This window comes from Ictalurus punctatus, unplaced genomic scaffold (assembly GCF_001660625.3).
Source record: "Ictalurus punctatus breed USDA103 unplaced genomic scaffold, Coco_2.0 Super-Scaffold_100046, whole genome shotgun sequence".
NCBI lineage: Eukaryota > Metazoa > Chordata > Actinopteri > Siluriformes > Ictaluridae > Ictalurus > Ictalurus punctatus.
In genome coordinates, this window is record NW_026521087.1 from 1,759,094 (window position 1) to 1,768,020 (window position 8,927).

General features: G+C 40.8%; 1 long non-coding RNA gene across 1 annotated transcript; it reads right to left on the reverse strand.

Annotated features, from left to right (window-relative positions):
* Positions 1-4,298: 4,298 nt before the first annotated feature.
* Positions 4,299-6,842, reverse strand: LOC128630078 (uncharacterized). The gene is made up of 2 exons (XR_008394318.1): positions 5,689-6,842; positions 4,299-5,546 (listed from the first exon to the last, which is right to left on the reverse strand). It is a non-coding gene; the product is annotated as an uncharacterized LOC128630078 (long non-coding RNA).
* Positions 6,843-8,927: the final 2,085 nt, after the last annotated feature.

Consider the following 8,927-nt stretch of genomic DNA (forward strand, 5'->3'; position numbering starts at 1 on the left):
AAAGTCTGGCTTTCCCCTCTCTACCGAACCCCCTATTTTCCCTTACGGTCCCCGCATAGGAACCCATAACAGGTTGCGTACTCGGTTTAAGAGGTGGAAACGATTCAGGGTCATTGAAGGATTCAGCCAATGGGGTGAGTGACTTTTTTGGCATTTCTGTTAACATTGATTTCAGGCACTGTGCTGAACTCGCTGTGAATTTCTTTCTATATCTTGTTTTGCTCCAGGTTACTGCGCTGTTGAAAACCTGAATGTCCAATTCCCTTATTTCAGACAAAATGGTTGCTATTACTTCATCGTAGTGTTCTTTTAAGATCTCTATATTATTGTCCATCCACTGTGCTGTGTTTTGTTTGACCTTTTCCAGTGTTGACTGGTTTGGAGAAGGTTTAATGAAAGATGTGAATTTTGTGACCTGTCTGAACACACTTGGTGGATAAGGATTAGCCGGTGTTGTGGCCGCCAGAATTTCTGAATGATGTAGAGCCTGTAAAAATTTGAAATATTTTGTCAGTGTTAAATCTACAGCAGTTTTTGATTTGAGACACCTTGAATTTGGTTTTCACTTACATTTGCAGGTTCCCTTATTGGTCCAGAGTCAGCGAAGACTTCAAATCTGTTGTGCAATACTACAGACATATTGTAAAAGTAAGTTCACTTTAAAAAGGAAGAAAGATGGAACAGCCTGTGCAAAGGGGAAGAATGAATAGGGGCAGAAAATCCTTTAAGATGAAATAGAATTCAGAAAGGAGAAACAGTCAAGGAAATTATTCAATCAACACAACACCAAATCAGAAACAAAACACATACCTGTGCATGTATAGGGAAAAATGTAGAAGTGATGCCATCTGGTGGATGAATTAAGGAATCATTCCTTTGATGGACATCTTGGAACATGTGCATAAAATACGCCTTGTCTTTCTTCACAGGACTGCAATTTTGAGGTCTGGGTGAGCTACCGGCATAAAATGGAGGAAGAACATCCCAACAGGAGAACAGGAAAACTTTCTTTGCAAAGTTGTATATATCCTTTTCTCTTCTTTGTTTTCAGTGTGCACACTCTTTGTAGACTTTACGTAGAAAAGGATTGTACTTACTCCTTTCAGGGTTTGGTCATCGTTGTTGTTTGAGGTTTAGTAGAGCTCCTTTCCTCTCTGGATCTCATTAAAAAATTTCATTTATTTATTTTATTAAACATATTCCAGGGCTCCAGGCAAAAAACAAAATCTTGGAGCCATTGGTTCCTAAACCCCAAATATTTATGTGCCAAATCAAATTTTCAGGAGCCAAAATAGTGATGTCATATGACATATGATGATATCATTGTTAAATGGCTACCTCACACTGCCTTTTCTTTCCCTTCTGTACTGTCTGCCTTTGTTTACTCTGCCTCCCATAGTTTACACAATGTATTCTTTACATACAAAATATGTGCAATGTTCAGTACGTCATATAATGATAATAATAATAATAATAATAATAATAATAATAATAATAATAATAATAATAATAATAATAATAATGAGTCTTTATTGATCACATATGCATTACAACACAGTGAAATTCTTTTCTTTGCATATCCCAGGTTGTTAGGAAGTTGGGGTCAGAGCACAGGGTCAGCCATGATACAGCGCCCCTGGAGTAGAGAGGGTTAAGGGCCTTGCTCAAGGGCCCAACAGTGGCAGTGATGCCCCCATCTTGAATCATATATTACCGTAAATACTTAAATGTGCAGTCATTTGTTTCTTTTTTTCACTTTTTTATCCATTTCCTGCTTATTCAGGCTCAGAGTCATGTAGGCTGCATTGAATTTTATTTTCAGTTCCCTCATCTCTTTCTCAGCGACTTTATCACTAGCACGTTGCACTGCTTTCACGATTGGGGTGGCACGAGGGGCAGACGTAACAATGACACAATCCCTAGCGGTCTCATGTTTTGTACTGTCTCCATGCTTCTTTACGGTTTCTTTTTTAAAATGACTCGAACTGGTAATGAACTCTGTTTTACCAGCAATATCTTGTCCTGCTTTAGCACAAAAGGTGCAGTACATTTTCCCTTTGTCATAACGTAACCAGGCGAACTCTTGTAGCCAAGCTGATTTAAACTGTCTTGTCTGGATGAGAGCTGCAGAGACGGGAGAAGACTCAACTCGCTGCGCTTGGCTGTCATCATCTGTAAAAGATTGGACACCGATTGAAACGGGCTGGGATGACTCAAATGTCACTTGGGAACTTTCACTGGTCGAGTTGGTCTCAACATCGTCGGCATCTGATGTAGAGGAGGCAGGGTTTGGACAGGCAGGGAATGAGGAAAAGTCTGATATTTTTCTTGTCAGCTGACTAACGTTAGTTAACTACGCAGTTAGGTAGCCTACATATAACGGATAAATTCACATTCTAACAAACTAAACCACATCAAACTAAATTAAACACCTTTAATAAAAAGGCTCAGGCAGGGTTAGGTTAGGGGATGACTCAACCCAACACTCATTGGTGTGGGAGGTGGCACAGGCACAAAACCTTGTCCTTCATTCTGTATATATTTCTCTATATGTATTTAACATTCTATGAGAAAATATCAGTTGTATAAAAAAAAATGGAAAAGAAATTATATAATTTTTTTAATCTATATATTGTGTTAAAAACGAATTCTGCCACTTTAAAAAAAATGAATTTTCATGAATCTCATGAAAATGAATCACATGTAAATGAATCAACGTAAATGAATCACATGAAAATGTATCACTTGAATATGAATCTCATGAAAATGAATCATACGTAAATGAATCACATGTAAATGAACCATATGAAAATGAATAAATAAATTAAAGACTTTAAAAGAAAATCTGTCTAAATGTAAGACGTTTTAGGTGAGGTTAACTATTGGGGGTTGGAGGATCAGTTTAGAGAACATATTTGTTTCTGATGGTTAAGTTCAGGGTTAGGGTTGGCCCCTAAGTTTCAACATTGGAAAAAGGAGTTTTTATTGGTTAAAAATTAGGTGATTAGAGTTTATTGTTTGGGTAAGCCCCTAGATTTCAAGATAAAAAATGGTTTTAATGGTTGGAATAGAAGTTCTAATTGGGTTTAAGGGTACTGGATCTATGTTCCCCATCCCTATTGTCCAACTTGTACAGAAGAAATTTAATCTGGCCCAAATTTAGGGCCGAACCAGGAAAAAGTTCCATTAATTTTGTCCATGTTCCCTCTCAGATCCTTCTTCCTATTGATTACTCCCCTCCCCCCTGAGAAGAAATGCCTTTCTCTCTATTAATATATACTCCCACACACATTTTATATATAATATTATATTATATTTATATTTTTGTGTCACGATATGGAGGTTGAGATGGATGCAAGTGCAGATTTTTCAAGTTTAACAAAGAACTAAACAAAATACAAAAGACACTGACATTGGGGCAAATCACTGTGGCAAAGACTAAACATAAACCAAAGAGAAAAACACAGCACCAGGGACAAAGGTAAAGAAGGACAAACGTGAGACAAAGAGTGCAGTGAAAACTGGCTAAATACACAAGTGCTTACCAGGAATGTGATCCAGGTGCAGGTGGTCATGTGACTGTGATGCAGTGGCTGCTGGGAACTGTAGTTCAGATTTCCTTCTCTGATTACATGACATAATGGTGTATGGTGTAATATGTGGTAATGTACGGGTATTACTCTGTGCGTGTGTGTGTGTTTATACAGAGGCTGAATGTGTTGGCCACTCTGGTTCAGGGTAACTTACCCAAAATACATCAGAGCATCATCACAGCTCTCATTACTGTGGATGTCCACACCAGAGACATCGTCACTGAGCTCGTCAATGAAAGGGTACAGATGGCTACACACCTTCTCTTCAGAGCAAAGGGAATCATGGGTGTGGTCAGATCTGATTGGTCAGAAGCTGTTAATAAATCTTTTAAAAATAACTGCAGCTCTGACAGCAGTGCATATGCAAATCAGTTCCCAGGTTTATACAGTATGAATGCACTCATTATACGCTATATCGTCAGCGAGAATGCCCAATTCGTATACAATGAGATCATATATATATCACATGTCTTTGTGTATGTGTTCACGTAGGTGGACTCGAGCAGTAACTTTGAGTGGCAGAAGCAGCTGTGCTAATACTGGGACGTGGATCTGGATAAGTGCGTGGCCAGAATGGCTCTGTATCAGTACGTCTACGGATATGAGTACCCGGGAGCCTGCCTGCGTCTGGTCATCATCCCGCTCACAGTAAAGACGTGTTAACAATACGTTAAGAATTCATAATGCATAATGTAGTGTAGTGCATGTTATTATAATAATATTTATTTAAATACTATGCGTAATGCATTACGGAGGCTTTATAACATGCTTCGAATGCGTTTATCGCTCGTTATAGGCGTGTGAAAGAGTGAAGTCTTAAAGATACGTTTATGTGTGACCTTTCCATCAGGAACACGTTTAATGTAAAAAAAAAAATCTTCTTGGAAATGACATGCTTGTGCTTGTTTGTGATGGTTTTTAGGACCAGTGCTACCTGTCTCTGATGGGTAACACCTCGAATAACATGTGTGTAGAAGGTGTGAGCTTGATCCTTTCACCGTTAGCCAGACAGAGCGTCTTGTTGTTGTCCAACACGGGGGTAATTTTCTCAATCCACAGGCACGTCCACAGGTACGTCACTCACCACCCACTTGTGCGTGTCGGCGGTGTCACTGCCGAGGGACGGTTTGATGGCACTCCAATCCCGTGTGAGAGGGTCGTCTTCACCATACAGCTCGTCCAAGCTTACTGACTGTGGGTTGAGCACGTCGGTCTCGATGGGCTTGTAGAAGGGATTCACCTCGCAGCCCTCTGTCTCGTGGAGGGTGCGCAGTGGGTCAGCGAGGGCACGGTACGCCGTGGTCTAACCGCCTCTTGTAGGGCCCACCAGCAAGACGCCCTGGTGCACCAGCATGGTCTCATACAGCTGGATCACATTGGCGGTCATGCTGGAGACGGGCTGCAGGGAGCGGGCGCATAGAGCTGCCTCGATGTTCGACTAAAGCGCGCCGTAGTCATGCTCGGGGACGCCCACACCAGGAAAGAGGTCCGACAGAATACCGTTAAACGCACACAAGAAAGATTGGATTGACTCGATTGACTCTAGGCTCAAGATTTTCAGATTATGGATGTTCAGATGTTCCAGGATTCTTTACTTTTCATCTGGTATAACATTACAAGGTGCTAATGTTATATACTTTAAATGCTTTTAAAAAAAGTTATATAATTACAGCTTTTTAGTTGCAAAGAATTTGCAAATGTCAGTTAATTGTATTTCCTAATTTGTCCTGGAATTTCCTCCTAGGGTTAGGGTTATTTCCTCCTGATTCCAGTGATCCTGTGATAATGACCTTTGATACTCCATATGTAAGCTTTGGCGTTCTTTACTATTTATCAATTTATTTTATTTTAAGTTCTGCGTCATCCTTGAGTAACTTGGGCAGGTTGGAGTATCGTAGCGCTCTAATCAACACCACGTTCTCACTCAGGTGTGGGTTCTCTCGCATCAGAGACCTGGAACACACACACACACGCTCGATTTATTCCAGCAAGACATCTGTTACATTTATAGATAGTTTTAATTAACAATTTAGAAAAAACAACGGATGAATCTAATCTAATCTAATATGTTCACCCTGTTCGTAGACGGACATACCCGGCCATGACGATAACAGAGTTGACGACTCTCATGCTGAAGTCGTAGTGGTCCTGCCGGGAAAGCTGCTTGCTGCACAGCTTATACAGCTGAATCATCTTCTTCGCCAGAGTCTCACTGGACTTGAAGCCCTCAGCTCACAAGTCCACCTACAGCAAAAAAGACAACGTGAAACAGTTCTGTAACACGCCAGAATACATCCGTTATTGCGTTCATTACATAATGTAATGAATGACGGCACCCGAGCACACCTCTGCGATGACGGCGTGGTCGGGCACAATCATGTAGACGGATCTGAAGCGGCCTCCAGGTTGTCCCGGAGCTCGGTCCTGCCTGCGTAGCCTGGGTACATCATGATTAAGGCAGCTTCCTACAAATGGAAGCAAGGGAAATGATAACGATTCAAACCCTTGCTAATATTCTGAAATCGATTGCAACGCTGAGTGAGTCTGTTCCAAGAATCGATTCAGCACAAATCTCGAATTAAAGGTTAGGGGAACAACCCACAGTATTAAGTACATAGGATCATTATCATGATTAACAGGGCGATTCCTAATACCTGGTGTCAATTCGTAGATACCAGGTAATGGGAATAGAGTCGATTCAAAGGAATCAAGCTTTGGAGTCGACTCTATAGTCGTTGTGAATATGGAGTCAACTCCAAAGCTTGATTGTGGGGGAAGCATGACTGAAGAACCTTGATTTCTCAGTTTGGGAACAATCCCAAAGAAATAGTCGGGAGAGCGTTTGGCATCGTTGTGACAAACGCTGAATCTCACAGCTTTTTTTTTAGTTTTTAATTACTCAACAACTAAGACACAAACCCCTCGTTTATTCCTTCACTTTCATCTTTCACTACTTTTTTTATTTTACATTTTGTTCTGATTCTTTCCCCCTGAATGTCTGGCTAGAACTTTCTGGAACTGGGAGCTAATGCTAAATTTAATGTTCTGTTAGAAAAGATAGCTTGATGTGTGGTTTCATTAAATTCATTCAATTTAAATATCTTGTCTTTCTAAGAAAAACTGCTGATTAAGCAATGCACTATACCATATTCATGAGAAAGTAGAATGTTGTATTTGTTATTTGACGTTTGTGTAAATTCAAAACGTCGTTTTCAGCTAGTGATTAAAGAATTGGTTCATGAGTCATCTTTGTCAGATATGCTGGTGGCGCTTTCTGATTTTTGTCATTTAACCATTCAAAAGAGTTATTTGTGTGTGGAACAGTGTTGCATTGTACCCACGAATACCTGCAACCTGTAATGGAAAATAAGATTTATTTTGTTCCAACACTTTTTTGTTGTTGTCGTTGTTGCTGTTGTTGCTGTTGTTGTTGCTCCAAAACTGAAAAGTGTTACAATGGAAGCAGAAGTAAGTGTAGCTTCTTAAATTGTGTAGTGTAACGCAGTGTTTTTCAATCTTTTTTGAGCCATGGCACATTTTTTACATTGGAAAAATCTTGTGGCACACCACCAACCAAAAATGTTACAGAATGGCACTCTGTAGCCTAATACAGTATATATAATTACAATATAGTTTCTCAATTTATTTATACTCACTCAGTGTGAAACCTGGGCCTGTTTAGATGAACACAAAGCCGATATCCTGGCAGGAATTGAAGAAAGGCATACACAAAGCTCTTCTTCACCAGCTTTCAGTCTCTCTCTGTTTTTAGTTTTTATAGCAGTTAGGCTTGAAAAGCTCAGCTCACACACATATGTTGTGGAAAATGGGAGCAATGTCAAAACTTTGTTGGCCGGAATGGGGAATTCCTTGGCAGCAGTCAACCATAAACTGTCCAAAGGAAGTTCAGCAAATCTTAGCTTTAAACCACGATCTTGTTTCAGTTCAGTTAGTTCCTCCTGCTCCTGTAAAGTCATGTCCGTTCCAACAGCAGTCAAGGCATTCAGTGGAGGCTGAAGAGAAATAAAATGACAACTTCTCCTCAAGAGTTTTCAGATGTTTACCTATTACCTCGCACAGTGCAGCAGGGTGATCTTGCCGCTCCTCTGTGAGTGGGAACATCTCAAGGTTGGCACTTTGCACATGTTGTTGCCAGAGGTGCACCTTTAAATGGAATCCATTTATTTTATCCATGCTTGTAAGCAGGTTCTCATTTCGGCCTTGCAATCGTGTGTTCGGTTCATTCAGATGATGAAACATATCTGCCAGGTATGCCAGCTTTGCACACCACTCATCACTTGCAAACAGATTTGAGTAATCAGACCTCTCGTTTGTCAGAAACACTTTAAGTTCCTCCCGCAGCTCATACACACGGGCCAGCAACTTGTCATGCTACAACCATCGGACCTCCGTATGGAGCAATAAGGCTTTATGCTTCGCTCACATTTCCTCACGCAAAGATGCAAATATACGACTTTTCAAAGGTCGTGTCTTTACAAAGTTCCCTATGTGCACAACATCATCCACCACAGGAACTAGTTCTGCTGGTAAAGTCTTTGCAACGAAGGGGTCACGGTGCAGAAAACAGTGTGTAACAATAAGATCTGGGTTTCTTTCCTTCACTCTGCTAACGAAGCCTTAGGTGTGCCTGACCATGGCTGCAGCTCATCAGTGCAAACACTTGTGCAATTTTCCCATGTAAGTCCTCCCTGCTCAAGATATTCTGATGTGACCCAAAAAATTTCCTCTCCTGTTGTTTTTTCTGGCAGTGCCTTACAAAATAGGAAGTTTTCGCTAATGGCATCTCCATCCACAAAACGCACATTGGCCAAGAGCTGAGAATATCCGTAGACTCATCAAGTTGCAACACAAATTTACTACTGATGCATATCTTTTCCAAAACATGGCTTTCGATGTCTGTAGACATGTCATCAGTACGTCTGGCGATTGTGTTATCTGAGAGCGGGAGTTTAGATATGTCTTTAACCGCGTCAGGGCCGAGCATCTCGTTGACAGTGTCTTTGCGGGCAGGTAGTATTAACGTCTCTGCCACAGTGTGGGACTTTTTTCATTTAGCTACAAGTTCAGCAACTAGCTTTGAGGGCTTTCTAATTTACCTTTGTGGTTTTTCTCATTAATGTTGCCTGTTTCGGTGTTTTCACGCAGGCAAACAAAATAGTCCATCGGCTTGTTTTGAAGCGACGGGTGTTTCACTTGGAGATAGCGTTTAAGCTTGCTTGGCACCATGGCGCTATTGGACAGCTTCTCGCCACACACCAAGCATAATGGAGTCGGGGTCATCTCATCGCTGGTGAAAGTAAATATTAACGAAAG